Source organism: Pristiophorus japonicus, unplaced genomic scaffold (assembly GCF_044704955.1).
Source record: "Pristiophorus japonicus isolate sPriJap1 unplaced genomic scaffold, sPriJap1.hap1 HAP1_SCAFFOLD_82, whole genome shotgun sequence".
Lineage (NCBI taxonomy): Eukaryota > Metazoa > Chordata > Chondrichthyes > Pristiophoridae > Pristiophorus > Pristiophorus japonicus.
This window is the reverse complement of record NW_027254740.1, coordinates 1,766,591-1,776,505: the sequence shown is the minus strand read 5'-3', so window position 1 is coordinate 1,776,505 and position 9,915 is coordinate 1,766,591.

The following is a 9,915-nucleotide window of genomic DNA, read 5'->3' as shown; positions in this document are numbered from 1 at the left end:
GGGTAGGAGAGGGGGCTGAGGGTCAGTGTATCGGGGGTAGGAGAGGGGGCTGAGGGTCAGTGTGCCGGATGTAGGAGAGGGGGCTGAGGCTCAGTGTCCCCGGGGGTCGGGGGTAGGAGAGGGGGCAGAGGGTCAGTGTCCCCGGGGGTAGGAGAAGGGGCTGATAATCAGTGTCGCCCAGGGGTACAGCGTAGGAGAGGGGGCTGAGGTTCAGTGTCACCCGCGGGTAGGAGAGGGGGCTAAGGGTCAGTGCCAGAAGTGAGAGAGGGGGCTGAGAGTTAGTGTCCCAGGGGTCGGGGGTGAGAGAGGGGGCTGAGGGTTAGTGTCCCGTGGTCGGGGGTGAGAGAGGGGGCTGAGGGTCAGTGTCCCGGGAGTCGGGGTTAGGAGAGGGGGCTGAGGGTCAGTGTCCCGGTGGTCGGTGTAGGAGAGGAGGCTGAGGGTCAGGGCCGGGGGTAGGAGAGGGGGTTAAGGGTCAGTGTCCCGGAGGTATGAGAGGGGGCTGAGGGTCAGTGTCCAGGGGGTCGGCGGTAGGAGAGGAAGCTGAGGGTCAGTGTCTCGGGGATCGAGGATAGGAGAGGTGGTCGAGGGTAGGAGAGGGGTCTGAGGGTCAGTGTCCCCGGGGTTCGGGGGTAGGAGAGGCGGCTGAGGGTCAGAGTCTCGGGGGTAGGAGAGGGGGCTGAGGGTCAGTGTCCCGGGGGTCGGGGGTTGGAGAGGGGGCTGAGGGTCAGTGTCCCTGGGGGTCGCGGGTAGGAGGGGGGGCTGCGGGTCAGTGTCCCGGGGGTCGGGAGTAGGAGAGGGCGCTGAGGGTTTGTGTCCCCTGAGGGTCGGGGGTAGGACAGAGGGCTGAGGGTCAGTGTCCCCGGAGGTCGGGCTAGGAGAGGAGGCTGAGGGTCAGTGTCCCCGGGGATCGGGGGTAGGAGAGGGCGCTGAGGGTCAATGTCCCGGGCGTCGGGGGTAGGAGAGGGGGCTGAGGATCAGTGTCCCGAGGTCGGAGGTAGAAGAGGGGGCTTTGGGTCCGTGTTCCGTGGGTCGGGGGTAGGGGAGGGGGCTGAGGGTCAGTGTCCCAGGGGTGTGGTGTGAGAGAGGGGGCTGAGGATCAGTACCCTGTGGGTCGGGGTGAGAAAGTGTGCTGAGGGTCAGTGCCCAGGGGGTCGGGGGTAGGAGAGGGGGCTGAGGATCAGTGTCCCCGGGGGTCTGGGGTAGGAGAGTGTGCTGAGGGACAGTGTCCCGGGGGTAGGAGAGGGGGCTGAGGGTCAGTGTCCGGGGGTAGGAGGTAGGAGAGGGGGCTGTGAGTCAATGTCCCGGTGGTCGGCTGTAGTAAAGGGGGCTGAGGGTCAGTGTCCCCGGGCGTCGGGGATAGGAGAGGGGGCTGAGGGTCAGTGTCCCGGCGGTAGGAGAGGGGGCTGAGGGTCAGTGTCCCCGGGGGTAGGAGAGGGGGCTGAGGGTCAGTGTCCCGGGCTTAGGAGAGGGGGCTGAGGCTCAGTGTCCCCTTGGGTCGGGGGTAGCAGAGGAGGCTGAGGCTCAGTGTCCCGGGAGTCGGGGGTAGTGGAGGTGGCTGAGGGTCAGTATCCCAGGGGTGTGGGGTGATAGCGGGGGCTGAGTGTCAGTGTCCCGGGGGTAGGAGAGGGGGCTGAGGGTCACTATCCGGGGGGTCAGAGATCGGAGAGGGGGCTTAGTGTCAGTGTCCCGGGGGTCAGGGGTAGGAGAGGGTGCTGAGGGTCAGTGTCCCAGGGGGTCGGGGTTAGGAGAGGGGGCTGAGGGTCAGTATCCCGGGGGTCAGGGTTAGGAGAGGGGGCTGAGGGTCAGTGTCCTGCGCATCGGGCATAGGAGAGGGAGCTGGTGGTCAGTGTAAAGGGGGTAGGAGAGGGGCTGAGTGTCAGTGTCCCCCGGGGGTAGGAGAGGGGGCTGAGGGTCAGTGTATCGGGGGTAGGAGAGGGGGCTGAGGGTCAGTGTGCCGGATGTAGGAGAGGGGGCTGAGGCTCAGTGTCCCCGGGGGTCGGGGGTAGGAGAGGGGGCAGAGGGTCAGTGTCCCCGGGGGTAGGAGAAGGGGCTGATAATCAGTGTCGCCCAGGGGTAGAGCGTAGGAGAGGGGGCTGAGGTTCAGTGTCACCCGCGGGTAGGAGAGGGGGCTAAGGGTCAGTGCCAGGAGTGAGAGAGGGGGCTGAGAGTTAGTGTCCCAGGGGTCGGGGGTGAGAGAGGGGGCTGAGGGTCAGTGTCCCGGGAGTCGGGGTTAGGAGAGGGGGCTGAGGGTCAGTGTCCCGGTGGTCGGTGTAGGAGAGGAGGCTGAGGGTCAGGGCCGGGGGTAGGAGAGGGGGTTAAGGGTCAGTGTCCCGGAGGTATGAGAGGGGGCTGAGGGTCAGTGTCCAGGGGGTCGGCGGTAGGAGAGGAAGCTGAGGGTCAGTGTCTCGGGGGTCGAGGATAGGAGAGGTGGTCGAGGGTAGGAGAGGGGTCTGAGGGTCAGTGTCCCCGGGGTTCGGGGGTAGGAGAGGCGGCTGAGGGTCAGAGTCTCGGGGGTAGGAGAGGGGGCTGAGGGTCAGTGTCCCGGGGGTCGGGGGTTGGAGAGGGGGCTGAGGGTCAGTGTCCCTGGGGGTCGCGGGTAGGAGGGGGGGCTGCGGGTCAGTGTCCCGGGGGTCGGGAGTAGGAGAGGGGGCTGAGGGTCAGTATCCGAGAGTAGGAGAGGGGTCTGAGGGTCAGTGTCCCGGGGTTCGGGGGTTGGAGAGGGGGCTGAGGGTCAGTATCCCAGGGGTGTGGTGTGAGAGAGGGGGCTGAGGGTCAGTGCCCCGGGGGTCGGGGGTGAGAAAGTGTGCTGAGGGTCAGTGCCAAGGGCGTCGGGGGTAGGAGAGGGGGCTGAGGATCAGTGTCCCCGGGGGTCGGGGGTAGGAGAGGGGGCTGAGGGTCAGTGTCCCGGGGGTGGGAGAAGGGGCTGAGGATCAGTGTCCCGGGGTTAGCGGTTAGGAGAGAGGGAGCTGAGGGTCAGTGTCCCCGGGGTCAGGGGGTCGGAGAGGGACCTGAGAGTCAGTGTCGTCGGGGTTAGGAGAGGAGGCTGAGGGTCAGTGTCCCCGGGGATCGGGGGTAGGAGAGGGCGCTGAGGGTCAGTGTCCCGGGAGTCGGGGGTAGGAGAGGATGCTGAGGATCAGTGTCCACGTGTGTCGGGGGTAGGAGAGAGTGCTGAGGGTCAGTGTCCCCCGGGGATAGGAGAGGGGGCTGAGGGTCAGTGTCCCGAGGGATGAGGGTCAGTGTCCCGGGGGTAGGAGAGCGGTCTGAGGGTGGGTGTCCCCGGGCGTCGGCGGTAGGAGAGGGGGCTGTGGGTCAGTGTCCCGAGGGCTGAGGGTCAGAGGCCAGGGGGCTGAGGGTAGGAGAGTGGGCTGAGGGTAAGTGTCCCCGAGGGTAGGAGTGGGTGCTGAGGGTCAGTGTCCCGGTGGTCGGGGGTAGGAGAGGGTGCTGAGGGTCAGTGTCCCGAGGGCTGAGGGTAGGAGAGGGGGCTGACGGTCAGTGTCCCGGGGGCTGAGGGTAGGAGAGTGGGCTGAGGGTCGGTGTCCCCGGGGGTCGGGGGTAGGAGAGGGGGCTGAAGGTCAATGTCCCCCGGGGGTCGGGTTAGGAGAGGGGGATGAGGGTCAGTGTCCCCGGGGGTAGGAGAGGGGGCTGATAATCAGTGTCCCCTGGGGGTAGGGCATAGGAGAGGGGGCTGAGGGTCAGTGTCCCCCGCGGGTGGGAGAGGGGGCTGAGGGTTAGTGTCCCAGGGGTCGGGGGTGAGAGAGGGGGCTGAGGGTTAGTGTCCCGTGGTCGGGGGTGAGAGAGGGGGCTGAGGGTCAGTGTCCCGGGGGTCGCGGGTAGGAGAGGGGGCTGAGGGTCAGTGTTCCGTGGGTCGGTGGTAGGAGAGGAGGCTGAGGGTCAGGTTCGGGGGTAGGAGAGGGGATTAAGGGTCAGTGTCCCGGAGGTAGGAGAGGGGGCTGAGGGACAGCGTCTCGGGGGTAGGAGAGGGGGCTGAGGGTCAGTGTCCCCGGGGGTCGCGGGTAGGAGCGGGGGCTGAGGGTCAGTGTCCCGGGGGTCGGGGGTAGGAGAGGGGGCTGAGGGTCAGTGTCCGGGAGTAGGAGAGGGATCTGAGGGTCAGTGTCCCGGGGGTCGGGGTTTAGGAGAGGAGGCTGATGGTCAGTGTCCCGGGGTTCGGGGGTAGGAGAGCGGGCTGATGATCAATTTTCCAAGGGATCGGGTGTAGGAGCGCGGGCTGATGGTCAGTGTACCGGAGCTCGGTGGTAGAAGAGGGGGCTGATGGTCAGTGTCCCGGGGATCGGGTGTAGGAGAGGGGCTGATGGTCAGTCTCCCTGGGGCAGAGGGTAGGAGAAGGGGCTGAATGTCAGTGTCCCCTGGTGTCGGGGGTAGGAGAGGGGGCTGAGGGTCACTGTCCCCGGGGGTAGGGGGTCGGAGAGGGGCCTGAGGGTCAGTGTCCCCGGTGGTCGGGGTAGGAGAGGGGGCTGAGGGTCAGTGTCCCCGGGGGTCGGTGGTAGGAGAGGGGGCTGAGGGTCAGTGTCCCGGAGGTAGGAGAAGGGACTGATTGTCAGTGTCCACCGGGGGTCAGCGGTAGCAGAGAGGGGACTGAGGGTCAGTATCCCCGGTGGTCGGGGTAGGAGAGGGGGCTGAGGGTCAGTGTCCCCGGTGGTCGGGGTAGGAGAGGGGGCTGAGGGTCAGTGTCCCCGGGGGTCGGTGGTAGGAGAAGGGGCTGAGGGTCAGTGTCCCGGGGTTCGCGGGCAGGAGTGAGGGGGCTGAGATTCAGTGTCCCGGGGGTAGGACAACGGGCTGAGGGTCAGTGTCCCGGGGTTAGCGGTTAGGAGAGAGGGGGCTGAGGGTCAGTGTCCCCGGGGTCAGGGGGTCGGAGAGGGGCCTGAGAGTCAGTGTCGTCGGGGTTAGGAGAGGGGGCTGAGGGTCAGTGTCCCCCGGGGGTCGGGTGTAGGAGAGTGGGCTGAGGGTCAATGTCCCGGGAGCTGATGGTAGGCGAGGGGGCTGAGGGTCAGTATCCCCGGGGTTGGGGGGTAGGAGAGGGGTCTGAAGGTCAGTGTCCCGGTGGTCGGTGGTCGGAGAGGAGGCTGAGGGTCAGGGCAAGGGGTAGGAGAGGGAGTTAAGGGTCAGTGTCCCGGAGGTATGAGAGGGGGCTGAGGGTCAGTGTCCAGGGGGTCGGCGGTAGGAGAGGAAGCTGAGGGTCAGTGTCTCATGGGTCGAGGATAGGAGGAGTGGTCGAGGGTAGGAGAGGGGTCTGAGGGTCAGTGTCCCCGGGGTTCGGGGGTAGGAGAGGCGGCTGAGGGTCAGAGTCTCGGGGGTAGGAGAGGGGGCTGAGGGTCAGTGTCCCGGGGGTCGGGGGTTGGAGAGGGGGCTGAGGGTCAGTGTCCCCGGGGGTCGCGGGTAGGAGGGGGGGCTGCGGGTCAGTGTCCCGGGGGTCGGGAGTAGGAGAGGGGGCTGTGGGTCAGTATCCGGGAGTAGGAGAGGGGTCTGAGGGTGAGTGTCCCGGGGTTCGGGGGTTGGAGAGGGGGCTGAGGGTCAGTATCCCAGGGGTGTGGTGTGAGAGAGGGTGCTGAGGGTCAGTGCCCCGGGGGTCGGGGGTGAGAAAGTGTGCTGAGGGTCAGTGCCCAGGGCGTCGGGGGTAGGAGAGGGGGCTGAGGATCAGTGTCCCCGGGGGTCGGGGGTAGGAGAGGGTGCTGAGGGTCAGTGTCCCGGGGGTAAGAGAGGGGGCTGAGGGACAGTGTCCGGGGGTCGGAGGTAGGAGAGGGGGCAGTGGGTCAGTGTCCCGGGGGTCAGGGGTTGGTGAGGGGGCTGAGGGTCAGTGTCCCATGGGTGTGGGGTGAGAGATGGGGCTGAGGGTCAGTGCCCCGTGGGTCGGGGGTGAGAAAGTGTGCTGAGGGTCAGTGCCCAGGGGGTCGGTGGTAGGAGAGGGGGCTGAGTATCAGTGTCCCCGGGGGTCGGGGGTAGGAGAGGGTGCTGAGTTTCAGTGTCCCGGGGGTAGGAGAGGGGGCTGAGGGTCAGTGTCCGGGTGTCGGATGTAGGAGAGGGGGAAGTGGGTCAGTGTCCCGGGGGTCGGCTGTAGTAGAGGGGGCTGAGGGTCAGTGTCCCCGGGCGTCGGGGATAGGAGAGGGGGCTGCGGGTCAGTGTCTCGGGGGTAGGAGAGGGGGCTGAGGGTCAGTGTCCCCGGGTTCGGGGGTACGAGAGGGGGCTGAGGGTCAGTATCCCGGGGGTCGGGGGTGAGAGAGGGTACTGAGGGTCAGTTCCCAGGGAATCGGGGGTAGGAGAGGGTGCTGAGGTTCAGTGTCCCCGTGGGTCGGGGGTAGGAGAGGGTGCTGAGGGTCAGTGTCCCGGGGGTAGGAGAGGGGGCTGAGGGTCACTGTCCGGGGGGTCGGAGGTAGGAGAGGGGGCTTAGAGTCAGTGTCCCGGGGGTCAGGGATTAAAGAGGGGGCTGAGGGTCAGTGTCCCAGGGGGTCGGGGTAGGAGAGGGGGCTGAGGGTCAGTATCCCGGGGGTCAGGGGTAGGAGAGGGGGCTGAGGGTCAGTGTCCTGGGCATCGGGGATAGGAGAGGGGGCTGAGGGTCAGTGTCCCCCGGGGGTAGGAGAGGGGCTGAGGGTCAGTGTCCCGGGGGTAGGAGAGGGGGCTGAGGGTCAGTGTCCCGGGCGTAGGAGAGGGAGCTGAGGGTCAGTGTCCCCGGGGGTCGGGGGTAGGAGAAGGGGCTGAGGGTCAGTGTCCCCTGGGGTAGGAGAGGGGGCTGATAATCAGTGTCCCCCGGGGATAGGGCGTAGGAGAGGGGGCTGAGGGTCAGTGTCCCCCGCGGGTCGGAGAGGTGGCTGAGGGTCAGTGCCAGGTGTGAGAGAGGGGGCTGATGGTCAGTGTCCACCGGGGGTAGGGCGTAGGATAGAGGGCTGAGGGTCAGTGTCCCCTGGGGGTAGGAGAGGGGGCTGTGGGTCAGTGTCCCGAGGATAGGAGAGGGGGCTGAGGGTCAGAGTCCCCCGGGTGTAGGAGAGGGTGCTGAGGGTCAATTTTCCGGGGGTAGGAGAAGGGGCTGTGGGTCAGTGTCCCGGGCTTAGGAGAGGGGGCTGAGGGTCAGTGTCCCCGGGGGACGGGGGTAGGAGAGGGGGCTGAGGGTCAGTGTCCCCTGGGGTAGGAGAGGGGGCTGATAATCAGTGTCCCCTGGGGGTAGGGCGTAGGAGAGGGGGCTGAGGGTCAGTGTCCCCCGCGGGTCGGAGAGGGGGCTGAGGGTCAGTGCCAGGTGTGAGAGAGGGGGCTGATGGTCAGTGTCCACCGGGGGTAGGGCGTAGGATAGAGGGCTGAGGGTCAGTGTCCCCTGGGGGTAGGAGAGGAGGCTGCGGGTCAGTGTCCCGAGGATAGGAGAGGGGGCTGAGGATCAAAACCCACGGGTGTAGGAGAGGGGTCTGAGGGTCAATTTTCCGGGGGTAGGAGTAGGGGCTGTGGGTCAGTGTCCCGGGCTTAGGAGAGGGGGCTGAGGGTCAGTGTCCCCGGGGGTCGGGGGTAGGAGAGGGGGCTGAGGCTCAGTGTCCCAGGGGTCGGGTGTAGGGGAGGGGGCTGAGGGTCAGTATCCCAGGGGTGTGGGATATGAGTGGGGGCTGAGGGTCAGTATCCCAGGGGTCGGGGGTGAGAGAGGGTGCTGAGGGTCAGTTCCCAGGGGATCGGGGGTAGGAGAGGGGGCTGAGGTTCAATTTCCCCGGGGGTCGCGGGTAGCAGAGGGTCCTGAGGGTCAGTGTCCAGGGGTAGGAGAGGGGGCTGAGGGTCACTGTCCGGGGGGTCGGAGGTAGTAGAGGGGGCTTAGAGTCAGTGTTCCAGGGGTCAGGGGTAGGAGAGGGGGCTGAGGGTCAGTGTCCCAGGGGGTCGGTGTTAGCAGAGGGGTCTGAAGGTCAGTATCCCGGGGGTCAGGGGTAGGAGAGGGGGCTGAAGGTCAGTGTCCTGGGCATCGGGGATAGGAGAGGGGGCTGAGGGTCAGTGTACCGGTGGTAGGAGAGGGGGCTGAGGGTCAGTGTCCCCCGGGGGTAGGAGAGGGGTCTGAGGGTCAGTGTCCCGGGGGTAGGAGAGGGGGCTGAGGGTCAGTGTCCCGGGCGAAGGAGAGGGGGCTGTGGGTCAGTGTCCCCGGTGGTCGGGGGTAGGAGACGGGGCTGAGGGTAAGTGTCCCCGGGGGTAGGAGAGGGGGCTGATAATCCGTGTCCCCGAGGGTAGGGCGTAGGAGAGGGGGCTGAGGGTCAGTGTCCCCCGCGGGTAGGAGATGGGGCTGAGGGTCAGTGCCAGGTGTGAGAGAGGGGGCTGAGGGTTAGTGTCCCAGGGGTCGGGGGTGAGAGAGGGGGCTGAGGGTTAGTGTCCCGTGGTCGGGGGTGAGAGAGGGGGCTGAGGGTCAGTGTCCCGGGGGTAGGGGGTACGAGAGGGGGCTGAGGGTCAGTGTCCCGGGGGTCGGTGGTCGGAGCAAAGGCTGAGGGTCAGGGTCGGGGTTTGGAGAGGTGAGTAAGGGTCAGTGTCCCGGAGGTAGGAGAGGGGGCTGAGGGTCAGTGTCCAGGGGGTCGGCGGTAGGAGAGGGGGCTGAGGGTCAGTGTCCCGGGGGTCGAGGATAGGAGAGGGGGTCGAGGGTAGGAGAGGGGGCTGAGGGTCAGTGTCCCCGGGGTTCGGGGGTAGGAGACGGGGCTGAGGGTCAGCGTCTAGTCGGTAGGAGAGGGGGCTGAGGGTCAGTGTCCTGGTGTTCTGGGGTTGGAGAGGGGGCTGAGGGTCAGTGTCCCCGGGGGTCGCGGATAGGAGCGGGGGCTGAGGGTCAGTGTCCCGGGGCTCGGGGGTAGGAGAGGGGGCTGAGGGTCAGTGTCCGGGAGTAGGAAAGGGATCTGAGGGTCAGTGTCCCCGGGGTCGGGGTTAGGAAAGGGGGCTGAGGGACAGTATCCCGGGGTTCAGGGGTAGGAGAGGGGGCTGAGGGTCAGTGTCCTGGGCATCGGGGATAGGAGAGGGGGCTGAGGGTCAGTGTACCGGGGGTAGGAGAGGGGGCTGAGGGTCAGTGTCCCCCGGGGGTAGGAGAGGGTGCTGAGGATCAGTGTCCCCGGGTGTCGGAGGTAGGAGAGAGGGCTTAGGGTCAGTGTCCCCCGTGGATAGGAGACGGGGCTGAGGGTCAGTGTCCCGAGGGATGAGGGTCAGTGTCCCGGGGGTAGGAGAGTGGTCAGAGGGTGGGTGTCCCCGGGCGTCGGCGGTAGGAGAGAGGGCTGAGGATCAGTGTCCCGAGGGGTGAGGGTCAGAGGCCCGGGGGCTGAGGGTAGGAGAGGGGTTGAGGGTCAGTGTCCCCGAGGGTAGCAGAGGGGGCTGAGGGTCAGTGTCCCGGTGGTCGGGGGTAGGAGAGTGGGCTGAGGGTTAGTGTCCCCGGGGGTCGGTGGTAGGAGAGGGGGCTGAGGGTCAGTGTCCCCGGGGGTCGGGGGTCGGAGAGGGAGCTGATGGTCAGTATCCCCTTGGGGACGGGGGTAGGAGAGGGGGCTGAGGGTCAGTGTCCAGGGGGTCGGCGGTAGGAGAGGAAGCTGAGGGTCAGTGTCTCGGGGGTCGAGGATAGGAGGAGTGGTCGAGGGTAGGAGAGGGGTCTGAGGGTCAGTGTCCCCGGGGTTCGGGGGTAGGAGAGGCGGCTGAGGGTCAGAGTCTCGGGGGTAGGAGAGCGGGCTGAGGGTCAGTGTCCCGGGGGTCGGGGGTTGGAGAGGGGGCTGAGGGTCAGTGTCCCCGGGGGTCGCGGGTAGGAGGGGGGGCTGCGGGTCAGTGTCCCGGGGGTCGGGAGTAGGAGAGGGGGTTGTGGGTCAGTATCCGGGAGTAGGAGAGGGGTCTGAGGGTCAGTGTCCCGGGGTTCGGGTGTTGGAGAGGGGGCTGAGGGTCAGTATCCCAGGGTTGTGGTGTGAGAGAGGGTGCTGAGGGTCAGTGCCC